Below are 25012 nucleotides of genomic sequence, written 5' to 3' on the forward strand. Positions count from 1 at the left end.
GCACAAGATCATATCTGAACTCCGCAGTTAAGCACGCTTGGGCTGGAGTAGCACTGGAATGGGTGACCACCTAGGAAGTCTCAGTCCTGCACCCTTCTTTTACTTTTGTGAGCTTCTGATCGTGTCATTGTTACATTTGGATAGCTCTCGCGCTCCTAAAAGCTCATTTTCAATTGCCCATCCCCTTCACCTCCCGCACCCCGACTCATGTTCATTTTGAGTGCTTGATAAGGCATATTCTTAGTGCTAGATAAGGTGCATTCTAGGCATTGAAGGTGGCATAAAATTCATGTCGCTCAACAAAGTAATCTCCATAGGGATGAAATGGTCGGTGCAACAGTTGATTCTTATAATTCTTGTGATAAAAGCATATGAGATTGGTGGAAATTGATCAAAGAACTTCCGTAAGTCATAACCTTCCACCTGCATCTCCGTTCTTCTTCAAATTGTATATGTGGGAATTTTTGAGTGCCAGATAAGGTGCGGTGTTACTGTCGGGGTGCTTTTTACTCTCCCATGCATTTTGGGTGCTCGATAAGGTGCGTCCTAGACAAGGTTGCACAATGAGGCATAGGCTAACACGAGGGTGCGAGAGTTTGGTATCGGTTGCGATGATACCATCGTTAGTGCACCGGATCCCATTAGAACTTCGTAGTTAAGCGCGCTTGGGCAGGAGTAGTACTGGGATGGGTGACCTACCGGGAAGTCCTTGTGTTGTACCCTTCTTTTACTTTTGTGAGCATCCAGTCGTGTCATTGTTACATTTGGACAGCTCCCGCGCTCCTCAGACCCCATTTTGAATCGCCCATCCCCTTCACCTCCCGTACCCCAACTCATGTTCATTCTGAGTGCTTGATAAGGTGTGTTCTTAGTGCTAGATAAGGTGCATTCTAGGCATTGGAGGTGGCATAGAATTTGCGTCGCTGAACAAAGTAATCTCCATAAGGATGAAACGGTCGGTGCAATAGTTGATTATAATGATTTTGTTGATAAAAGCGTATGAGATTTGGGGGAATTGATCAAAGAACTTTCGAGGGCTATAACCTTCGACCCGCATCTCTATTCTTTTTCAAATTGTCCATGTGGGAATTTTTGAGCACCGAATAAGGTACATTCTCAGTGTCGGAGTACTTTTTACTCTCTTGTGCATTCTGGCTGCTCGATAAGATGCCCTCCGGGTGCTGGATAAGATGTGTCCTAGACAAGGTTGCGCCATGAGGCATGGGCTAACATGAGGGTGCGAGTGTTTGGTGTCGGGTGCGATTATACCAGCTTTAGTGCACCAGATCCCATCAGAACTCCGTAGTTAAGCGCACTTGGGCCAGAGTATTACTGGTATGGGTGACCTCCCGGGAAGTCCCGATGTTGCACCCTTCTTTTACTTTTGTGAGCATCTGGTCGTGTCATTGTTACATTTGGACAGCTCTCGCGCTCGTCAAAGCCCATTTTGAATTGTGCATCCCCTTCACCTCCAACACCTCGACTCATGTTTATTCTGAGTGCTCAATAAGGCATGTTCCTAGTGCTAGATAAGGTGCATTCTAGGTACTGAAGGTGGCGTAAAATTCGCGTTGCTCAACAAAGTAATCTCCATAGGGATGAAACGGTCGGTGCCACAGTTGATTCTTGTGATTCTTGTGATAAAAGCGTATGAGATTGGGGGAAATTGATCAAAGAACTTCAGAGGGCCATAACCTTCGACTCGCATCTCCATTTTTCTTCAAATTGTCCACGTGGGAATTTTTGAGCATCAGATAAGGTGCATTCTTAGTGTCGAAGTGCTTTTTACTCTCCTGTGCATTCTGGGTGCTCGATAAGTTCCATCCTAGACAAGGTTGTATCATTAGGTATGGGCTAACACGAGGGTGCAAGAGTTTGCTGTCGAGTGCGATTATACCAGCGTTAGTGCATCGGATCCCATCAGAACTTTGCAGTTAAGCGCGCTTGGGCCAGAGTAGTACTGGGATGGGTGACCTCCCGGGAAGTCCTGGTGTTGCACTCTTCTCTTACTTTTGTGAGCATCCAGTTGTGTTATTGCTACATTTGGACAGCTCTTGCGCTCGTCAAAGCCCATTTTCAATCGCCAATCCCCTTCACCTCCTCCACCCCAACTCATGTTCATTCTGAGTGCTCGATAAGGCACGTTCTTAGTGCTAGATAAGGTGCATTCTAGGCATTGAAAATTCACATCGCTCAACAAAGTAATCTCCATAGGGATGAAACGGTCGGTGCAATAGTTGATTCTTGTGATAAAAGCATATGAGATTGGGGGAAATTGATCAAAGAACTTCAGAGTTCTTCTTCAAATTTTCTATGTGGGAATTTTCGAGTGCCAGATAAGGTTCATTCTCAGTGTCAGAGTAATTTTTACTCTCCTGTGCATTCTGGGTGATTGATAAGGTGCACTTCTTGTGCTTGATAAGGTGCGTCCTAGACAAGGTTGCACTAGGAGGCATGGGCTAACACAAGGGTGCGAGAGTTTGGTGTCGGGTACGATCATACGAACGTTAGTGCACTGAATCTTATCAGAATTTTGCGGTTAAGCATGCTTGGGCCGCTGTAGTACTGGGATGGGTGACCTCCCAGGAAGTCCCGATGTTGCACCCTTCATTTACTTTTGTGAGCATCCAGTCGTGTCATTGTTACATTTGTATAGCTCTCGCGCTACTTAAAACCCATTTTCAATCACCCTTCCCCTTCACCTCCCGCACCCCGACTCATGTTCATTCTGAGTGCTCGATAAATCACGTTCTCAGTGCTAGATAAGGTGCATTCTAGGCATTGAAGGTGGCATAATATTCGTGTCGCTTAACAAAGTAATCTCGATAGTGATGAAACGGTCGGTGCAACAGTTGATTCTTGTGATGACGAAAATAAAATCGTAGGAGATTTAGGGAAATTGATCAAAGAATTCTGAGGGTCATAACCTTCGCTCTGCATCTCCATCCTCCTTCAAATTGTCCACGTGGGAATTTCGAAGTGCCGAATAAGGTGCGTTCTCAGTGTCAGAGTGCTTTTTACTTTGTCGTGCATTCTAGGTGCTTGATAAGGTGCACTCCGAGTGCTCGATAAGGTGCATTCTAGAAAAATTGCACCATGAGGCATGGGCTAACACGAGGATGCAAGAGTTTGCTGTCAGTTGGGATCATACTAGCATTAGTGCATTGGATCCCATCAGAATTTTGCAGTTAAGCGCGCTTGGGCTGGAGTAGTACTGGGATGGGTGACCTCTCGAGAAGTCCTGGTGTTGCACCCTTCTTTTACTTTTGCGAGCATCTAGTTGTGTCATTGTTACATTTGGACAACTCTCGCACTCCTCAAAGCGCATTTTCAATCGCCAATCCACTTCTCCTCCCGTACCTCGACTAATGTTCATTCTGAGTGCTCAATAAGGTGCATTCTTAGTGCTAGATAAGGTGCATTCTAGGTACTGAAGGTGGCATAAAATTTGTGTCACTCAACAAAGTAATCTCCATAGGGATGAAACGATCTGTGCAATAGTTGATTCTTGTGATGATGAAAATAAAAGCGTATGAGATTTGGGGAAATTGATCAAAGAACTTCTGAGGGCCATAACCTTCGACCCCCATCTCCGTCCTCCTTCAAATTGTCCACGTGGGAATTTTTGAGCATTGGATAAGGTGCGTTCTTAGTGTCAAAGTGCGATCATACCAACATGGGTGCGATCATACCAACATTAGTGCATCGGATCCCATCAGAACTCCGCAATTAACCGCATTTGCATCGGAGTAGTACTGGGATGGGTGACCTCCCAGGAAGTCCTGGTGTTGCACCCTTCTTTTACTTTATTGAGCATCCGATCGTGTCATTGCTACATTTGGAAAGCTCTCGCATTCCTCAAAGCCCATTTTCAATCACTCATCCCCTTCTCTCGCACGCGACTCATGTTCATTCTGAGTGGTCGATAATGCGCATTGTTAGTGCTAGATAAGGTGCATTCTAGGCATTGAAGGTGGCATAAAATTCACATCCCCCAACAAAGTAATCTCGATAGGGATTAAATGGTCAATGCAATAGTTGATTCTTGTGATTCTTGTGATAAAAGCTTGTGAGATTGGGGGAAATTGATCAAAGAACTTTCGAGGGCCATAACCTTCGACGCGCATCTCCATTCTTCTTCAAACTGTCCACATCGGAATTTTATAGTGCTAGACAAGGTGCGTTCTTAGTGTCAAAGTGCTTTTTACTCTCCTGTGCATTCTGGGTGCTCGATAAGGTGCGTCCTAAACAAGGTTGAACCTATAGGCATGGGCTAACACGAGGGTGCGAGAGTTTGGTGTCAGGTGCGATCATACTAGTGTTAGTGCATTGGATCCCATCGGAACTTGACAGTTAAGCGGGCTTGGGCTGTAGTAGTACTGGGATGGGTGACCTCCCGGGAAGTCCCGGTGTTGCACCCTTCTTTTACTTTTGTGAGCATCCGGTCGTGTCATTGCTACATTTGGACAGCTCTTGCACTCCTCAAAGCCCATTTTCAATCACCCATCCCCTTCCCCTCCCGCACCTCGACTCATGTTCATTCTGAGTGATCGATAAGGCTTGTTCTTAGTGCTAGATAAGGTGCATTCTAGGCACTAAAGGTGGCATAAAATTTGTGTCGCTCAACAAAGTAATCTCCATTGGGATGAAACAGTTAGTGCAACAGTTGATTCGCTTCATAAAAGCATATGAGATTGGGGGAAATTGATCAAAGAGCTTCCGAGGGCCATAACCTTTGACCCGCATCTCCGTTCCTCTTCAAATTGTTCACGTGGGAATTTTTGAGTGGCAGATAAGGTGTGTTCTTAGTGTCAGAGTGCTTTTTACTCTCCCATGCATTCTGGGTGCTCAATAAGGTGCATCCTAGACAAGGTTGCACCATGAGGCATGGGCTAACACGAGGGTGCAAGAGTTTGGTGTTGGGTGAGATGATACTAGCATTAGTGCACTGGATCCCCTCAGAACTCCGCAGTTAAGTGCACTTGGGCCGGAGTAGTACTGGGATGGGTGACCTCCTAAGAATTCCTGGTGTTGCACGCTTCTTTTACTTTTGTGAGCATCCGGTTGTGTCATTGCTACATTTGGACAGCTCTCGCGCTCCTCAAAGTCCACTTTCAATCGCCCATCCCCTTCTCCTCGTGCACCTCGACTCATGTTCATTCTGAGTGCTCACTAAGGCGCACACTTAGTGCTAGATAAGATGAATTCTAGGCACTGAGGGTGGTGTAAAATTTGTGTCACTCAACAAAGTAATCTCCATAGGGATGAAACAGTCGGTGTAATAGTTGATTCTTGTGATGACGAAAATAAAGCATATGAGATTGGGGGAAATTGATCAAAGAACTTTTGAGGGCCATAACCTTCAACCCGCATCTCTGTCCTCCTTCAAATTGTCCACGTGGGAATTTTTGAGCTTCGGATAAGGTGCGTTCTTAGTGTTAGAGTTCTGTTTACTCTCTTGTGCATTTTGAGTGCTTGATAAGGTGCGCTCTGAGTGCTCAATAAGGTGCATCCTAGACAAGGTTGTAGCATGAGGCATGGGCTAACATGAGGGTGCAAGAGTTTAGTGTCCGGTGCAATCATACCAATGTTAGTGCTCCGAATCCCATCAAAACTTTGCAGTTAAGCGCACTTGGGCCAGAGTAGTACTAGGATGGGTGACCTCTCGGGAAGTCCCCATGTTGCACCCTTCTTTCACTTTTGTGAGTATCCGGTCATGTCATTGTTACATTTGGATAGCTCTCGCGCTCCTCAAAGCCCATTTTCAATCACCCATCCCCTCCACCTCTCGCATCCTGACTCATGTTCATTTTGAGTGCTTGATAAGGTGGGTTCTTAGTGATAGATAAGGTGCATTCTAGGCATTGAAGGTGGCATAAAATTTGCGTTGCTCAACAAAGTAATCTCCATAGGGATGAAACAGTCGGTGCAACAGTTGATTCTTGTGATTCTTGTGATAAAAGCGTATGAGATTGGGGGAAATCGATCAAAGAACTTTCGAGGGCCATAACCTTCGACTCGCATCTTTGTTCTTCTTCAAATTGTCCACGTGGGAATTTTTGAGTGCCAGATAAGGTGCGTTCTCTGTGTCGGAGTGATTTTTACTCTCTCGTGCACTTTGCGTGTTTAATGATGTGTGCTCTGAGTGCTCGATAAGGTGCGTCCTAGACAAGGTTGCACCATGAGGGATGGGCTAACACAAGGGTGTGAGAGTTTGGTGTCGGATGCAATCATATTAGCGTTAGTGTACAGGATCCCATCAGAACTCTGCAGTTAAGCGCGCTTGGGCCAGAGTAGTACTGGGATGGGTGACCTCCCAGGAAGTCTAGGTGTTGCACCTTTCTTTTACTTTTGTGAGCATCCAGTCGTGTCATTGCTACATTTGGATAGCTCTTGTGCTCTTCAAAGCCCATTTTCAATTGCCCATCCCCTTCTCCTCCTGCACCCTGACTCATGTTCATTCTGTGTGCTCGTTAAGGCACGTTGTTAGTGCTAGATAAGGTGCATTCTAGGCACTGAAGGTGGCATAAAATTTGCGTTTCTCAACAAAGTAATCTCCATAGGGATGAAACTGTCGCTGCAACAGTTGATTCTTGTGATTCTTGTGATAAAAGTGTATGAGATTGGGGGAAATTGATCAAAGAACTTCCGATAAGGTGCATCCTAGACAAGGTTGCACCATGAGGCATGGACTAACATGAGGGTGTGAGAGTTTGATGTTGGGTGCGATCATACTAGTGTTAGTGCACCGAATCCCATCAGAACTCTACAGTTGAGCACGCTGCTAGAGTAGTACTGGGATGAGTGACCTCCTGGGAAGTCCCGCTATTGCACCCTTCTTTTACTTTTATGAGCATCTGGTCATGTCATTGATACATTTGACAACTCTTGCACTCCTCAAAGCCCATTTTCAATCGCCCATCCCTTCACCTCCCGCACCTTGACTCATGTTCATTCTGAGTGCTTGATAAGGCACGTTCTTAGTGGTAAATAAGGTTCATTCTAGGCATTGAAGGTGGCATCAAATTCGCGTCGCTCAACAAAGTAATCTCCATAGGGATGAAACGATCGGTGTAACATTTGAGTCTTGTGATGAGGAAAATAAAAGCGTATGAGATTGGGGGAAATTGATCAAAGAACTTCTGAGGGCCATAACCTTCAACCCACATCTATGTCCTCCTTCAAATTATCCATGTGGGAATTTTCAAGCTCTAGATAAGGTGCGTTCTTAGTGTCGGAGTGCTTTTTACTCTTTCGTGCATTTTAGGTGCTCGATAAGGTGCGCTCTGAGTGCTCGATAAGGTGCCCATCCCCTTCACCTCCCGCACCTTGACTCATGTTCATTCTAAGTGCTCGATAAGGTGTGTACTTAGTGCTAGATAAGGTGCATTCTAGGCACTAAAGGTGTCGTAAAATTCGCATTGCTCAACAAAGTAATCTCCATAGGGACGAAATAGTCAGTGTAATAGTTGATTCTTGTGATTCTTGTGATAAAAGCATATGAGATTAGGGGAAATTGATCAAAGAACTTCTGAGGGCAATAACCTTTGACCAGCATCTGCATTCTTCGTGAAAGCTCATTTTCAATTGCCCATCCCCTTCTCGTCCCGCACCCCGACTCATGTTCATTTTGAGTACTCGATAAGGCGCGTTCTTAGTGGTAGATAGGGTGCATTCTAGGCACTGAAGATGGCATAAAATTCTCATCGCTCAACAAAGTAATCTGCATAGGGATGAAATGGTCGGTGTAACAGTTGATTCTTGTGATGACAAAAATAAAAGCGTATGAGATTGGGGGAAATTGACCAAAGAACTTCTGAGGGCCATAAGCTTCGACCTACATCTTCGTCCTCCTTCAAATTGTCGACGTAGGAATTTTTGAGCGCCAGATAAGGTGCGTTCTTAGTGTCAGAGTGCTTTTTACTCTCTTGTGCATTCTGGGTGCTCGATAAGGTGCACTCTGAGTGCTCAATAAGGTGCATCTTAGACAAGGTTGTACCATGAGGCATGCGCTAACATGAGGGTGTGAGAGTTTGGTGTCGGGTGCAATCATACCAGCGTTAGTGCACCAGATCCCATCAGAACTCCGTAGCTAAGCATGCTTGGGCCGGAGTAGTATTGGGATGGGTGACCTCCTAGGAAGTCCTAGTGTTGCACCCTTCTTTTACTTTTGTGAGCATCTGGTCGTGTCATTGCTACATTTAGACAGTTCTCGTGCTCCTCAAAGCCCATTTTCAATCGCCCATCCCCTTCTCCTCCCATATCTCGACTCATGTTCATTCTGAGTGCTCGATAAGGCACATTCTTAGTGCTAGATAAGGTGCATTCTAGGCATTGAAGGTGGCATAAAATTTGCATCGCTCAACAAAGTAATCTCCATAGGGATGAAATGGTTGGTGTAATAGTTGATTCTTGTGATGGTGAAAATAAAATCGTATGAGATTGGGGGAAATTGATCAAAGAACTTCTGAGGGCCATAACCTTCGACCTGCATCTCCGTCCTCCTTCAAATTGTCCACATGGAAATTTTTTAGAGCCGTATAAGGTGCATTCTCAGTGTCAGAGGGCTTTTTACTCTCCTGTGCATTCTGGGTGCTCAATAATGTGCGCTTCGAGTGCTTGATAAGATGCATCCTAGACAAGGTTGCACCATGAGGCATGGGCTAACATGAGGGTGCGAGAGTTTGGTGTGGGGTGCGATCATACCAGCGTTAGTGCATTGGATCCCATCAGAACTCTGCAGTTAAGTGCGCTTGGGCCAAAGTAGTACTGGGATGAATGACCTCCTGGTGTTGCACCCTTCTTTTACTTTTGTGAGCATCCAGTCATGTCATTGTTACATTTGGATAGCTCTCGCACTCCTCAAAGCCCATTTTCAATCGCCCATCCCCTTCACCTCTCGCACCCTGACTCATGTTCATACTGAGTGCTCGATAAGGCGTGTTCTTAGTGGTAGATAAGGTGTATTCTAGGCACTGAAGGTGGTGTAAAATTCACGTTGCTCAATAAAGTAATCTCTATAGGGATGAAACAGTCGGTGCAACAGTTGATTCTTGTGATAAAAGCGTATTAGATTAGGGGAAATTGATCAAATAACTTTCGAGGGCCATAACCTTTGACCCACATCTCTGTTCTTCTTCAAATTGTCCACGTGGGAATTTTCAAGTGCCAGATAGGGTGCGTTCTTAGTGTCGCAGTGCTTTTTACTCTCCCGTGCATTTTGGGTGCTCGATAAGGTGCATCCTAGACAAGGTTGCACCATTAGGCATGGGCTAACACGAGGGTGCAAGAGTTTGGTGTCAGATGTGATCATACTAGCGTTAGTGCACCGGATCCCATTAGAACTCCGTAGTTAAGCGTGCTTCGGCCGAAGTAGTACTGGGATGGGTGACCTCCCGGGAAGTCTCGGTGTTGCACCCTTCTTTTACTTTTGTGAGCATTCGGCCATGTCATTGTTACATTTGGATAGCTTTCACGCTCCTCAAAGCCCATTTTCAATCACCCATCCCCTTCTCCTCTCGCACCCCAACTCATGTTCATTCTGAGTGCTCGATAAGGTGCATTCTCAGTGCTAGATAAGGTGCATTCTAGGCACTGAAGGTGGCATAAAATTCACGTCGCTCAACAAAGTAATCTCCATAGGGATGAAATGGTTGGTGTTATAATTGATTCTTGTGATGACAAAAATAAAAGTGAATGAGATTGGGGGAAATTGATCAAAGAACTTCTGAGGGCATAACGTTCCACCCGCATCTTCGTCCTCCTTCAAATTGTCCACATGGGAATTTTTGAGCACCAGATAAGGTGCGTTCTATGTTTCAGAGTGCTTTTCACTCTCCTGTACATTCTTGGTGTTCGACAAGGTGCACTCTGAGTGCTTGATAAGGTGCATCCTAGACAAGGTTGTAGGATGAGGCATGGGCTAACACAAGGGTGCGTGAGTTTGGTGTTAGGTGCGATCATACCAGTGTAGTACTGGGATAGGTGACCTCCCGCGAAGTTCGGTGTTGCAGCCTTCTTTTACTTTTTTGAGCATTCGACCATGTCATAGTCACATTTGGATAGCTCTCGCACTCCTCAAAGTCCATTTTCAATCACCCATGCCCTTCTCCTCCTACAGTCTGACTCATGTTCATTTTGAGTGCTCAATAAGGCGTGTTATTGGTGCTAGATAAGGTGCATTCTAGGCACTGAAGGTGGCATAAAATTTGCATTGTTCAACAAAGTAATCTCCATAGGGATGAAATGGTCGATGTAATAGTTAATTTTTGTGATGACGAAAATAAAAGCTTATGAGATTGGGGGAAATTGATCAAAGAACTTCTGAGGGCCATAAACTTTGACCCACATCTCCATTCTTCTTCAAATTGTCCACATGGTAATTTTTGAGTGATGGATAAGTTGCATTCTTAGTGTCGGAGTTCTTTTTACTCTCTCGTGCATTCAAGGGGCTCGATAAGGTGCATACTAGATAAGGTTGCATCATGAGGCATGGGCTAACATGAGGGTGCGAGATTTTGTTGTCTGGTGTGATTATACCAGTGTTAGTGCAACAGATGCCATCAAAACTCCGCAGTTAAGCGAGCTTGGGCCAGATTAGTACTGGGATGGGTGACTTGCCAAGAAGTCTCGGTGTTGCACCCTTCTTTTACCTTTTTGAGCATCTGACTGTGTCATTGTTACATTTGGATGGCTCTCGCACTTCTAAAAGACTGTTTTCAATCGCCCATCCCCTTCTCATCCCGCACGCCGACTCATGTTCATTTTGAGTGCTAGATAAGGCTCGTTCTTAGAGCTAGATAAGGTGCATTCTAGGCATTGAAGGTGGCAAAAAATTTGCATCTATCAACAAAGTAATCTCCATAGGAATGAAACGGTTGATGTGAAAGTTGATGCTTGTGATGACGAATATAAAAGCTTATGAGATTTGGGGAAATTGATCAAAGAACTTCTGAGGGCCATAGCCTTCGACCCGCATCTCCGTTCTTCTTCAAATTGTCCACGTGGGTATTTTCGAGTGTCGGATAAGGTGCGTTCTTAGTGACAGAGTTCTTTTTTCTCTCCTATGCATTTTGTGTGCTCAATAAGGTCCGTCCTAGATAAGGTTTCACCATGAGGCATGGGCTAACATAAGGGTGTGAGAGTTTCGTATTGGGTGAGATCATTCTAGCATTAGTGCATCGGATCCCATAAGAACTCCATAGTTAAGTGTGCATGGGTTGGAGTAGTACTGGGATGGGTGACCTCCTCGAAAGTCTCAGTGTTGCAGCCTTCTTTTACTTTTTTGAGCATCTGGGCCTCTGGCCATGTCATTTTTACATTTGGATAGCTCTCGCGCTCCTCAAAGCCCTTTTCAAATTGCCCATCCCCTTCTCCTTCCGCACCCCGACTAATGTTCATTCTCAGTGCTTGATAAGGCATGTTTTTAGTGTTCGATAAGGTGCATTCTAGGCACTGAAGGTGACGTAAAATTCGTGTTCCTCAACAGAGTAATCTACATAGGGATGAAACGGTTGATGTAATAGTTGATTCTTGTGATGACGAAAATATAAGCTTATGAGATTGGGGGAAATTGATCAAAGAAATTTCGAGGGCCATAACCTTCAACCTATATCTCCGTTCTTCTTCAAATTATCCACGTGGGAATTTTTGAGTGCCGGATAAGGTACATTCTCAGTGTAAGAGTGCTTTTTACTCTCCTGTGCATTCTGGGTGCTTGATAATGTGCATCCTAGGTAAGGTTGCACCATGAGGCATGGGCCAACACGAGGGTGCGAGACTTTGGTGTCGGGTGTGATCATAACAGTGTTAGTGCACCGGATCCCATCAAAATTTTGTAGTTAAGTGCTCTTGGGCTAGAGTAGATTGGTGACTTCCTGAGAAGTCTTGGTGTTGCACCCTTCTCTTACTTTTTTTAGCATCCGACTGTGTCATTGTTACATTTGGACAACTCTCTCACTCTTCAAAGCCCATTTTCAATCGTCCATCCCCTTCTCCTCCGCACCTCGACTCATGTTTATTTTGAGTGCTCAATAAGGCGTGTTCTTAGTGCTAGATAAGGTGCATTCTAGGCACTGAAGGTGGCATAAAATTAGCGTCCCTCAACAAAGTAATCTCCATATGGATGAAATGGTCAATGTAGCTGCTGATTCTTGTGATGATGAAAAGAAAAGCTTATGAGATTGGGGGAAATTGATCAAAGAACTTTCGAGGGCCATAACCTTCCACCCACATCTCCGTTATTCTCCAAATTATCCACGTGCGAATTTTTGAGTGCCAAAAAAGGTGCATTCATAGTGTTAGAGTGCTTTTTACTCTCCCATCCATTCTGGGTGCTTGGTAAGGTGCGCTCTGAGTGCTTTATAAGGTGCATCCTAGATCAGGTTGCACCATGAGGCATGGGCTAGCATGAGGGTATGAGAGTTTGGTGTAGGGTGTGATCATGCCAGTGTTATTGCATTGGATCCCATCAAAACTTTGTCATTAAGTGTACTTGTGTCAGAGTAGTATTGGGATGGGTGACATCCCGAGAAGTCCCAGTGTTGCACCCTTTTTTTACATTTGTAAGCATCCAGCCGTGTCATTGTTACATTTGGACAGCTCTCGCATCCATAAAGCCTATTTTCAATCACCCATCGACTTCTCTCACACCCTGACTCATGTTCATTCTGAGTGCTCGATAGGGAATGTTATTAGTGGTAGATAAGGTGCATTCTGGGCACTAAAGGTGATGTAAAATTTGTGTCCCTCAACAAAGTAATCTCCATAGGGATGAAACAGTCGATGTAATAGTTGATTCTTGTGATGACAAAAGTAAAACCTTATGAGATTTGAGGAAATTGAACAAAGAACTTTCGAGGGCCATAATCTTCCACTTGCATCTCCATTATTCTTCAAATTATCCATGTGGGAATTTTTGAGTATTGAAAAAGGTGTGTTGATAGTGTTGGAGTGCTTTTTACTCTCCCATCCATTTTGGGTGCTCGGTAAGGCATGCTCCGAGTGCTTGATAAGGTGCATCCTAGATAAAGTTGCACCATGAGGCATGGGTTAACACAACAGTGTGAGAGTTTGGTGTTGGGTGCGATCATGCAAATGTTAGTGCATCAGGTCCCATCAGAACTCCGCAGTTAAGAGTGTTTTGGCCAGAGTAGTATTGGTATGGGTGACCTCTCGGGAAGTCCCAATGTTGCACCCTTCTTTGACTTTTTTGAGCATCTGGCGATGTCATTGTTACATTTGGATAGCTCTCGTGCTCCTCAAAGCCCATTTTCAATTGTCCATCCCCTTCTTCTTCCACACCCTGACTCATGTTCATTCTGAGTGCTCAATAAGGCATATTATTAGTGCTAGATAAGGTGCATCCTAGGCACTGAAGGTGACATAAAATTCGTGTCCCTTAGAAAAGTAATCTCCATAGGGATGAAATGGTCGATGTAACAATTGATTCTTGTGATGACGAAAATAAAAGCTTATGAGATTGGGGAAAATTGATTAAAGAACTTCTGAGGACCATAACCATTGACCCGCATCTCCGTTCTTCTTCAAATTATCTACGTGGGAATTTTTGAGTTTCGAATAAGGTGCATTCTTAGTGTCAAAATGCTTTTTATTCTCTCATCCATTCTAGGTGCTCAACAAGGCGCACTCCGATAACTCGATAAGTTGCGTCCTAAATAAGGTTGCACTATTAGGCATGGGATAACACAAGGGTGCGAGGGTTTGGTGTTTGGTGCAATCGTACCAATCTTAGCTCATCGGATCCCATCATAACTCCGCAATTAAGCGTGCTTGGGTTGGAGTATTAGTAGGATGGGTGACCTCCTGGGAAGTCCTCGTGTTGCACCATTCTTTTACATTTTTCAGCATCTGGCCGTGTCATTGTTATATTTGGACAGCTCTCGTGCTCCTCAAAGACCATTTTCAATTTCTCATCCCCTTCTCCTCTTGTACCCCGACTCATGTTCATTTTGAGTGCTGGATAAAGCACGATGTTAATGCTAGATAAGGTGCATTCTAAGCATTGAAGGTGACGTAAAATTCATGTCCCTCAACAAAGTAATCTCCATAGGGATGATACGGTCGATGTAACAGTTGATTCTTGTGATGAAAAAAATGAAATCTTATGAGATTGGGGAAAATTGATCAAAGAACTTCAAAGGTCCATAACCTTCCACCCGCATCTCCGTTCTTGTTTAAATTATGCACATGGGAATTTTTGAGTGCCGGATAAGGTGCGTTCTTAGTGTCAAAGTGCTTTTTACTCTCCTATGCATTTTGGGTGCTTGATAAGGGGCACTCCGAGTGCTCGCTAAGGTGTGTCCTAGATAAGGTTGCACAATGAGGCATGGGCTAACAGGAGGGTGCAAGAGTTTAGTGTTGGGTGCGATCATACTAGCAGTTAAGCACGCCTTGGCCGGAGTAGTAATGGGATGGGTGACCTCTCAAGAAGTCCCGATGTTGCACCTTTCTTTTACTTTTTTGAGCATCCGGCCATGTCATTGTTACATTTGGATGGCTCTTGTTCTCCTCAAAGACCACTTTCAATCGCCCATCCCCTTCTCCTCCCGCACCTTGACTTATGTTCATTTTGAGTGCTCGATAAGGTGCATTCTTAGTGGTAGATAGGGTGCATTCTAGGCACTAAAGGTGACGTAAAATTTGTGTCGCTCAACAAAGTAATCTCCATATGGAAGAAATGATCAATGTAATAGTTGATTCTTGTGATGACAAAAATAAAAGCTTATGAGATTCGGGGAAATTGATCAAAGAACTTCTGAGGGCCATAACCTTCCACCTACATCTCTGTTCTTCTCCAAATTTTCCACGTGCAAATTTTTGAGTGCCAGATAAGGTGTGTTCTTAGTGTCAGAGTGCTTTTCACCATCCCATGCATTCTGGGTGCTCAATAAGGCACTCTCCGAGTGATCGATAAGGTGCGTGCTTGATAAGGTTGCACCATGAGGCATGGGCTAATACGAGGGTGCGAGAGTTCAGTGTTGGGTGCGATCATGCCAGCATTAGTGCACTTGATCCCATCAAAACTCTGCAGTCAAGCGCGCTTGGGTCGGAGTAGTACTGGGATGGGTGACCTCCCAGGATGTCCCAGTGTTGCACCCTTCTTTTACTTTTTTGAGCATCCGTATGTGTCATTCTTACGTTTGGACAACTCTTGCGCTCCTCAAAGCCCATTTTCAATGGCCCATCCCCTTCTCCTCCCAGCCCCCGACTCATGTTCTTTCTGAGTGCTCGATAAGGTGCATTCTTAGTGCTAGATAAGGTGCATTGTAGGCACTAAAGGTGATGTAAAATTCGTGTTCCTCAACAAAGCAATGTCCATAGGGATGAAATGGTCGATGTAACAGTTGATTCTTGTGATGACGAAAATAAAAGCTTATGAGATTGAGGGAAATTAATGAAAGAACTTCCAAGGGTCATAACCTTTGACCCGCATCTCTGTTCTTGTTCAAATTACCCACGTGGGAAATTCTGAGTGCTGGATAAGGTGCATTCTTAGTATCAAAGTGCTTTTTACTCTCCCATGCATTCTGGGTGTTCGATAAGGGGCACTCCGAGTGCTCGATAAGGTGCATCCTAGATAAGGTTGCACCATGAGGCATGGGCTAACACGAGGGTGTGAGAGTTTGGTGTGGGGTGCGATAATACTAGCAGTAGTGCAGCAGATACCATCAGAACTCCGCAGTGAACCGTGCTTGGGCCGGAGTAGTACTAGGATAGGTGAGCTTCGGGAAAGTCTTGGTGTTGCACCCTTCTTTACTTTATTGAGCATCTAGCCGTGTCATTGTTACATTTGGATAGCTCTCGCACTCCTCAAAGCCCATTTTCAATCACCCATCCCCTTCTCCCGCACCTTGACTCATGTTCATTCTGAGTGCTCGATAAGGCATGTTGTTAGTGCTAGATAAGGTCAATTCTGGGTATTGAAGGTGACGTAAAATTCATGTCTGTCAACAAAGTAATCTCCATAAGGATGAAATGGTTGATTCTTGTGATGACGAAAATAAAAGCTTATGAGATTTGGGGAAATTGATCAAAGAACTTTTGAGGGCCATAACCTTTGACTTGCATCTCCATTCTTTTTCAAATTATCTACATGGGAATTTTTGAGTGTCAGATAAGGTATGTTCTTAGTGTCGAAGTGCTTTTTACTCTCCCATGCATTTTGGGTGCTTGATAAGAGGTGCTTCGAGTGCTCGATAAGGTGCTCCCTAGATAAGGTTGCACCATGAGGCATGGGCTAACACGAGGGTGCGAGAGTTTGGAGATGGGTGCAATCATACTAGCGTTAGTGCACCGAATCCCAACAGAACTCCGCAGTTAAGTGCACTTGGGCTAGAGTAGTAATGGAATGGGTGACCTCCTAGGAAGTCCCAGTGTTGAACCATTTTACTTTTTTGAGCATCTGGCTGTGTCATTGTTATATTTAGATAGCTCTTGTGGTCCTCAAAGCTCATTTTCAATCGCCCATCCCCTTCTCCTCCTGCACTCTGACTCATGTTGATTCTGAGTGCTCGATAAGGCACGTTCTTAGTGCTAGATAAGGTACATTGTAGGCACTGAAGATGACATAAAATTTGTGTCCCTCAAAAAAGTAATCTTGATAAGGATGAAACGGTCGATGTAACAGTTGATTCTTGTGATGATGAAAATAAAAGCTTATGAGATTGGGCGAAATTGATCAAGGAATTTTTGAGGGCCATAACCTTCCACTAGAATCTCTGTTCTTCTTCAAATTATCCATGTGGGAATTTTGGAGTGCCAGATAATGTGTGTTCTTAGTGTTGGAGTGCTCTTTACTCTCCCATGCATTCTAGGTACTCGATAAGGTGCGTCCTAGATAAGGTTGCACCATGAGGCATGGGCTAACATGAGGGTGTGAGAGTTTGGTGTTGGGTGTGATCATATCAGTGCTAGTGCACCGGATCCCATCTGAACTCTGTAGTTAAGCGCGCTTGGGCTAGAGTAGTACTAGGATGGGTGACCTCCTAGTAACTCCTACTATTGCACCCTTCTTTTACTTTTTTGATTATCTAGCCTTGTCATTGTTACATTTGGATAGCTCTCACGCTCCTCAAAGCCCATTTTCAATCGGCCATCCCCTTCTCCACTCGCACCCTGACTCATGTCCATTCTGAGTGCTTGATAAGACATGTTCTTAGTGCTAGATAAGGTGCATTATAGGCACTGAAGGTGACGTAAAATTCGTGTTCATCAACAAAGTAATCTCCATAAGGATGAAACAACTGATGTAACAGTTGATTCTTGTGATGACAAAAATAAAAATGTATGAGATTGGGGGAAATTGATCAAAGAACTTCCGAAGGCCATAACCTTCCACCCGCATCTCTGCTCTTCTTCAAATTATCCATGTGGGAATTTCTGAGGGCCGGATAAGGTGCATTCTTAGTGTCAAAGTGCTTTTTACTCTCCTGTGTATTTTGGGTACTCGATAAGGTGCGCTTTGAGTGGTTGATAAGGTGCGTTCTAGATAAGGTTGCATCATGAGGCATGGGCTAACATGAGGGTGCGAGAGTTTGGTGTTGGGTACAATCATACTAGCGTTAGTGTATCGGATCCCATGAGAACTCTGTAGTTAAGCGTGCTTGGGCTGTAGTAGTTGTAGGATGGGTGATCTCCTGGGAAGTCCTGGTGTTGCACCCTTATTTTACTTTTTTGAGCATCCGACAATGTCATTAATTCATTTGGACAGCTCTCGCACTCCACAGAGCCCATTTTCAATTGCCCATCCCCTTTTCCTCTCGCACCCCAACTCATGTTCATTCTGAATGCTCAATAAGGTGCATTCTAGGCATTGAAGGTGATGTAAAATTTGTGTCTCACAACAAAGTGATCTCCATAAGTATTAAATTGTCAATTTAATAGTTGATTCTTGTGATGATGAAAATAAAAGCTTATGAGATTGGGGGAAATTGATCAAAGAACTTTCGAGGGCCATAACCTTTGATCTACATTCCCTTCTTCTTCAAATTATCCACGTGGGAATTTCTGAGTGCTAGATAAAGTGAGTTCTTATTTTCAGAGTGCTTTTTACTCTCTCGTTCTTTTTGGGTGCTTGATAAGATGCGCTCAGAGTGCTCGATAAGGTGCGTCCTAGATAAAGTTGCACCGTGAGGCATTAGCTAACACGAGGGTGTGAGAGTTTGGTGTTGGGTGCGATCATACTAGCATTAGTGCATCGGATCCCATTAGAACTCCATAGTTAAGTGCGCTTGGGCTAGAGTAGTACTAGGATGGGTGACCTCCCTAGAAGTCCTAGTGTTGCACCCTTATTTTACTTTTTTGAGCATCCGGCTATGTCATTGTTTCATTTGGAATGCTCTTGCGCTCCTTGAAGCCCATTTTCAATCAGCCATCCCCTTCTCGTTCTGCACCCCGAATCATGTTCACTGAGTGCTTAGTAAGGCATGTTCTTTGTGCTACATAAGGTCCATTCTAGGCACTAAAGGTGACGTAAAATTTGTGTTCCTCAACAAAGTAATCTCCATAGGGATGAAACAGTCAATGTAATAGTTGATTCTTGTGATGACAAAAATAAAGCCTTATAAGATTGGGAAATTGATCAAAGAAATTTTGAGGGCCATAACCTTTCACTCGCATCTCCATTCTTTTTCAAATTATCCACATGGCTTCATTGGGAGGAGTTGTCTAGAGAGAATTTTTGAGTAACCATGATTTGTTTTCCTCAACAAAGTAATCTCCATTAGGATGAAATGGTCAATGTAACAGTTCATTCTTGTGATGAGAAAAATAAAAGCTTATAAGATTGGGAAATTGATCAAAGAAATTTCGAGGGCCATAACCTTTGACCCGCATCTCCATTCTTCTTCAAATTATCCACATGGCTTCATTGGGAGGAGTTGTCTGGAGATAATTTTTGAGTGTCGGATAAGGTGCATTGTTAGTGTCAGAGTGCTTTTAAGTCTCTCATGCATTCTAGGTGCTTGATAAGGTGCACTTTGAGTGCTTTATAAGGTGCATCCTAGATAAGGTTGCACCATGATGCATGGGCTAACATGAGGGTGTGAGAGTTTGGTGTCGGGTGTGATCATACCAGGGTTAGTGCACTTGATCGCATTAGAACTTTGCAATTAAGTGTGCTTTGGTTGGAGTAGTACTGGGATGGGTGACCTCATGAGAAGTCCTAGTGTTGCACCCTTCTTTTACTTTTTTGAGCATCTGGATTTGTCATTGTTACATTTGGACTGCTCTTGCGCTCCTCAAAGCCTATTTTAATTCGGCCATCCCCTTCTCCTCCTGCACCCCGTTTCAAGTTCATTCTAAGTGATCGATAAGGAACGTTATTAGTGATACATAAGGTGCATTCTAGGGACTAAAGGTGACATAAAATTTGTGTTCCTCAACAAAGTAATCTCCATAAGGATGAAACAGTCAATGTAATAGTTGATTCTTGTGATGATAAAAATATAAGTTTATAAGATTGGGAAATCGATCCAAGAACTTTCGAGGACCATAACCTTTGACCTGCATCTTCGTTCTTCTTCAAATTATCCACGTGACTTCATTGGGAGGAGTTGTCTGGACAGAATTTCCAAGTGTCAGATAAGGTGCATTCTTAGTGTTTAAGTGCTTTTTACTCTCTCATGCATTCTAGATGCTTGATAAGTTGCGCTCTGAGTGCTCGATAAGGTGCATCATAGATAAGGTTGCACCATGATGCATGGGCTAACACAAGGGTGTGAGAGTTTGGTGTTGGGTGCGATCATACTAGAGTTAGTGCACCAGATCCCATCAAAACTTCGTAGTTAAGCACGCTTAGGCCGTAGTAGTAATCAGATGGGTGACCCACTGAGAAGTCTTGGTGTTGCACCCTTCTTTTACCTTTTTGAGAATTCAGCTATGTCATTATCAAAGCCCTCAAAGCCCATTTTCAATCACGCATCCCCTTCTCCTCTCGCACCCCAACCCATGTTCATTCTGAGTGCTTGATAAGGTGCATTCTTAGTGCTAGATAAGGTTCATTCTAGGCACTAAAGGTGACATAAAATTTTTGTCCCTCAACAAAGTAATCTCCATAAGGATGAAAAGGTCGATGTAATAGTTGATTCTTGTCATGATGTAAATAAAAGCTTATAAGATTGGGAAATTGATCCAAGAACTTCTGAGGGCCATAATCTTTGACCCGCATCTCTGCTCTTCTTTAAATTATCCATGTGGCTTCATTGGGAGGAGTTGTTTGGAGAGAATTTTTGAGAGTTGGATAAGGTGCATTCTTAGTGTCAAAGTGCTTTTTACTCTCCTGTGCATTTTGGGTGCTTGATAAGGTGTGCTTCGAGTGCTTGATAAGATGCATCTTATATAAGGTTTCACCATGATTCATGGGCTAACACGAGGGTGTGAGAGTTTGGTTTTGGGTCTAGTCATACCAGTGTTAGTGCACCGGATCCCATCAGAACTCCACAGTTAAGTGTGCTTGGTGTCAGAGTAGTATTGGGATGGTTGACCTCTCTGGAAGTCTCGGTGTTGCACCCTTCTTTTACTTTTTTGAGCATTCGGCTATGTCATTGTTACATTTGGACTCCTATCATGCTGATCAAAGCCCATTTTAAATCGCCCATCCCCTTCTCCTTCCACACCTCATCTCATGTTCATTCTTAGTGCTTGATAAGGCACGTTCTTAGTGCTAGATAAGGTGCATTCTAGGCACTAAAGGTGATGTAAAATTTGTGTTCCTCAACAAAGTAATCTCCATAAGGATGAAACAGTCGATATAATAGTTCATTCTTGTGATGACAAAAATAAAAGCTTATAACATTGGGAAATTTATCCAAGAACTTCCGAGGGCCATAACCTTTTACCTGCATCTCCATTCTTCTTCAAATGATCGAAATGGCTTCATTGGGAGGTGTTGTCCAGAGAGAATTTATTTGTGCTGTATAAGGTGCGTTCTTAGCGTTAGAGTGCTTTTTAATCTCCAATGCATTTTGGGTACTCGATAAGGTCCACTTTGAGTGCTCAATAAAGTGAGTCCTAGACAAGGTTGCACCATAATGCATGGGCTAGAATGAGGGTGTGAGATTTTGGTGTTGGGTGCGATAATACTAGCATTAGTGTACTGGATCCCATCAGGACTCTGTAGTTAAGTGCACTTGGGTTAGAGTAGTACTAGGATTAGTGACCTCTCAGGAAGTCTTGATGTTGCACCCTTATTTTACTTTTTTGAGCATTCGACTATGTCATTGTTACATTTGGATTGCTCGTGCACTCCTCAAAGCCCATTTTCAATCACCCATCCCCTTCTCCTCCCACACGCTAACTCATGTTCATTCTGAGTGCTTGATAATGCACATTCTTAGTGCTAGATAAGGTACATTTTAGGCACTAAAGGTGATGTAAAATTTGTGTTCCTCAATAAAGTAATCTCCATAAGGATGAAAGGGTCGATGTAACAGCTGATTCTTGTGATGATGAAAATAAAAGCTTATAAGATTGGGAAATGGATCGAAGAACTTTTGAGGGTCATAACCTTTGACTTGTATCTCTCTTCTTCTTCAAATTACCCACATGGCTTCATTGGGAGGAGTTGTTTGGAGAGAATTTTTGAGTGCTGGATAGGCTGCATTCTTAGTGTTAGAGTGCTCTTTACTCTCTCGTACATTCTAGGTGCTTGATAAGTTGCGCTCTGAGTGCTCAATAAGGTGCATCCTAGATAAGTTTGCACCATGATGCATGGGCTAATATGAGGGTGTGAGAGTTTGGTGTTGGGTGCAATCATACCAGCGTTAGTGCACAAGATCTCATTAGAACTCTGTAGTTAAGCGTGCTTGGGAAGGAGTATACTGGGAATGGGTGACCTCCCAGGAATTCCCAATGTTGCACCATTCTTTTACTTTTTTGAGCATCCAGTTATGTCATTGTTACATTTGGACTGCTCTTGCACTTTTCAAAGTCCATTTTGAATCGTCCATCCCCTTCTCCTCCCGCACCCTGACTCATGTTCATTCTAAGTGCTTGATAAGGTGCATTCTTAGTGCTAGAAAAGGTGCATTCTAGGCACTAAAGGTGATGTAAAATTTGTGTTCCTCAAAAAAGTAATCTCCATAAGGATGAAACTGTTGATGTAACAGTCAATTCCTTTGATGATGAAAATAAAAGCTTATAAGATTGGGAAATTGATCCAAGAACTTTCGAGGGCTGTAAATTTTGACCCGCATTTTCATTCTTCTTTAAATTATCCACGTGGCTCTACAGGGATTAGTTGTTTGGAGAGAATTTTTGAGTGCCAAATAAAGTGCGTTCATAGTGTCAAAGTGCTTTTTAATCTCTCATGCATTCTGGGTGCTTGATAAGGTTTGCTCCGAGTGCTCGATGAGGTGCATTATAGATAAGGTTGCAGCATGATGCATGGGCTAACGCGAGGGCATGAGATTTTGGTGTTCGGTGCAATCATACTGATGTTAGTGCACCATATCCCATTGGAACTTTACAATTAAGTGTGCTTGGGCCATAGTAATATTGGGATGCGTGACCTCCTAGGAACTCCTGGTGTTGCACTCTTCTTTTACTTTTTTGAGCTTTCAGCTGTGTCATGGTTATAATTGAACTGGTCTTATGCTCCTCAAAGCCCATTTAAAATTGCCCATCCCCTTTTGCTTCCACTCCCCAACTCATGTTCATTCTGAGTGCTCGATAGGGCATGTTCTCAATGCAAGATAAGGTGCATTCTAGGCACTAAATGTGACGTACAATTTGTGTTCCTCAACAAAGTAATCTCCATATGGATGAAATTGTTGATGTAATAGTTGATTCTTGTGATGACGAAAATAAAAGCTTATAAGATTTGGAAATTGATCGAAGAACTTCTAAGGGCCATAACCTTTGTCCCGCATCTCTGTTCTTCTTCAAATTATCCATGTGGCTTCATTGGAAAGAGTTGTCTGGAGAGAATTACTAAGTGGTAGATAAGGTGCATTCTTAGTGTCAGAGTGATTTTTACTCTCCCATGTATTCTTGGTGATCAATAAGGTGTGTTCTGAGTGCTTGATAAGCTGTGTCTTAGATAAGGTTGCACCATGATGCATTGGCTAACACGAGGGTGTAAGAATTTTGTGTTAGGTGCAATCATACTAGCATTATTGTATTGAATCCAATAAGAACTCTGTAGTTAACTGCACTTGGGTCGGTGTAGTGTTGGGATGGGTGACCTCTTGGGAAGACCTGGTGTTGCACCCTTCTTTTACTTTTTTGAGCATTCGGCTGTGTCATGGTTACATTTGGATTGCTCTTAAGCTCCTTAAAGCCCATTTTAATTTTCCCATCCCCTTCTCTCGCACCTAACTCATGTTCATTTCGAGTGCTTGATAAGGCACATTCTTAGTGCTAGATAAGGTGCATTCTAGGCACTGAAGGTGGCATAAAATTTGCATTCCTCAACAAAGTAGTCTCCATAGGGATGAAACAGTTGATGTAATAGTTGATTCTTGTGATGATGAAAAATAAAAGCTTATGAGATTGGGGAAATTGATCAAAGAACTTCTGAGGGCCATAACCTTCGATCCGCATCTCTGTTCTTCTTCAAATTGTCCACGTGAATTTTTTTTAAGTGCCAGATAAGGCGCTTTCTTAGTGTCAGAGTGTTTTTTACTCTCTTGTGCATTCTGGGTGCTCGATAAGGTGCACTTTGAGTGCTTGATAAGGTGTGTCCTAGAAAAAGGTTGCACCATGATGCATGGGCTAACATGAGGGTGTGAGAGTTTGGTGTCGGGTGTGATCATACCAGCGTTAGTGCACCAGATCCCATTAGAACTCCACAGTTAAGTGTGCTTGGGCTAGAGTAGTACTGGGATGGGTGCCATCCTAGGAAGTCCCAGTGTTGCACCCTTCTTTTACTTTTGTGAGCATCCAACCATGTCATTGTTACATTTGGACTGCTCTCACCCTCCTCAAAGCCCATTTTCAATTGTGCATCCCCTTCTCTCGCACGTTGACCCATAATCATTCTGAGTGCTCGATAAGGTGCATTCTTTGTGTTAGATAAGGTTTATTCTAGGCACTAAAGGTGATGTAAAATTTGTGTCCCTCAACAAAGTAATCTCCATAAGGATGAAACAGTCAATGTAATAGTTGATTCTTGTAATGACGAAAATAAAAGCTTATAAGATTGGGAAATTGATCCAAGAACTTTCAAGGACCATAACCTTTGACTTGCATCTCCGTTCTTCTTCAAATTATCCATGTGGCTTCATTGGGAGGAGTTCTCTAGAGAGAAACCCATGCCTTTCTTCCTATTGGCACCTTTTGAGTGTCAGATAAGGTGTGTTCTTATTGTCAGAGTGCTTTTTACTCTTCCATGTATTTTGGGTTCTTAATAAGGTGCACTTTGAGTGCTCATTAAGGTGCATCCTAGATAAGGTTGCACCATGATGCTTGGGCTAACATGAGGGTATGAGAGTTTGGTGTTGGGTGTGATTATACCAGTGCTAGTGCACCAGATCCCATCAGAACTCTGCAATTAAGCGCACTTTGGCTGGAGTAGTACTAGGATGGTTGACCTTTGGGAAGTCCCGATGTTGCACCCTTCTTTTAGTTTTTTGGGCATTTGGTTGTGTGATTGTTACATTTGGATTTCTCTTGTACTCCTCAAAGCCCATTTTCAATCACCCATCCACTTCTCCTCCCACACCCTGACTCATGTTCATTTTGAGTGCTTGATAAGGCACATTCTTAGTTTTAGATGATGTGCATTCTAGGCACTAAACGTGATGTAAAATTTGTGTTCCTCAACAAAGTAATCTCCATAAGGATGAAATAGTTGATGTAACAATTTATTCTTGCGATGAAAAAAAAAAAAGCTTATAAGATTGATAAATTGATCCAAGAACTTCTGAGGGCCATACCCTTTGACCCGCATCTCCGTTCTTCTTCAAATTATGCATGTGGCTTCATTGGGAGGAATTGTCTGGAGAGAAACATGTGCCTTTCTTCGTATTGGCACTTTCCAAGTGCCGGATAA

At 43.5% G+C, this 25012-nt stretch overlaps 13 pseudogenes; all 13 read left to right on the forward strand.

The window, feature by feature from the left end:
• The first annotated feature begins 604 nt into the window (after positions 1-604).
• On the forward strand, positions 605-723 carry LOC149530161 (5S ribosomal RNA; annotated as a pseudogene).
• Positions 724-1255: 532 nt separating this feature from the next.
• On the forward strand, positions 1256-1374 carry LOC149530162 (5S ribosomal RNA; annotated as a pseudogene).
• Positions 1375-1883: 509 nt separating this feature from the next.
• On the forward strand, positions 1884-2002 carry LOC149530163 (5S ribosomal RNA; annotated as a pseudogene).
• A 1676-nt stretch (positions 2003-3678) lies between these two features.
• Positions 3679-3797, forward strand: LOC149530164 (5S ribosomal RNA; annotated as a pseudogene).
• Positions 3798-4921: 1124 nt separating this feature from the next.
• Positions 4922-5040, forward strand: LOC149530165 (5S ribosomal RNA; annotated as a pseudogene).
• A 1182-nt stretch (positions 5041-6222) lies between these two features.
• Positions 6223-6341, forward strand: LOC149530166 (5S ribosomal RNA; annotated as a pseudogene).
• A 1700-nt stretch (positions 6342-8041) lies between these two features.
• On the forward strand, positions 8042-8160 carry LOC149530167 (5S ribosomal RNA; annotated as a pseudogene).
• A 1141-nt stretch (positions 8161-9301) lies between these two features.
• Positions 9302-9420, forward strand: LOC149530168 (5S ribosomal RNA; annotated as a pseudogene).
• A 7492-nt stretch (positions 9421-16912) lies between these two features.
• Positions 16913-17031, forward strand: LOC149530169 (5S ribosomal RNA; annotated as a pseudogene).
• Positions 17032-18190: 1159 nt separating this feature from the next.
• Positions 18191-18309, forward strand: LOC149530170 (5S ribosomal RNA; annotated as a pseudogene).
• A 1445-nt stretch (positions 18310-19754) lies between these two features.
• On the forward strand, positions 19755-19873 carry LOC149530171 (5S ribosomal RNA; annotated as a pseudogene).
• Positions 19874-23762: 3889 nt separating this feature from the next.
• LOC149530172 (5S ribosomal RNA) lies at positions 23763-23881 on the forward strand (annotated as a pseudogene).
• Positions 23882-24460: 579 nt separating this feature from the next.
• LOC149530173 (5S ribosomal RNA) lies at positions 24461-24578 on the forward strand (annotated as a pseudogene).
• The last annotated feature ends 434 nt before the right edge of the window (positions 24579-25012 follow it).

This window comes from Cupressus sempervirens, chromosome 11 (assembly GCF_028749045.1).
Source record: "Cupressus sempervirens isolate cs-2001-9-10 chromosome 11, ASM2874904v1, whole genome shotgun sequence".
Classification (NCBI taxonomy): domain Eukaryota; kingdom Viridiplantae; phylum Streptophyta; class Pinopsida; order Cupressales; family Cupressaceae; genus Cupressus; species Cupressus sempervirens.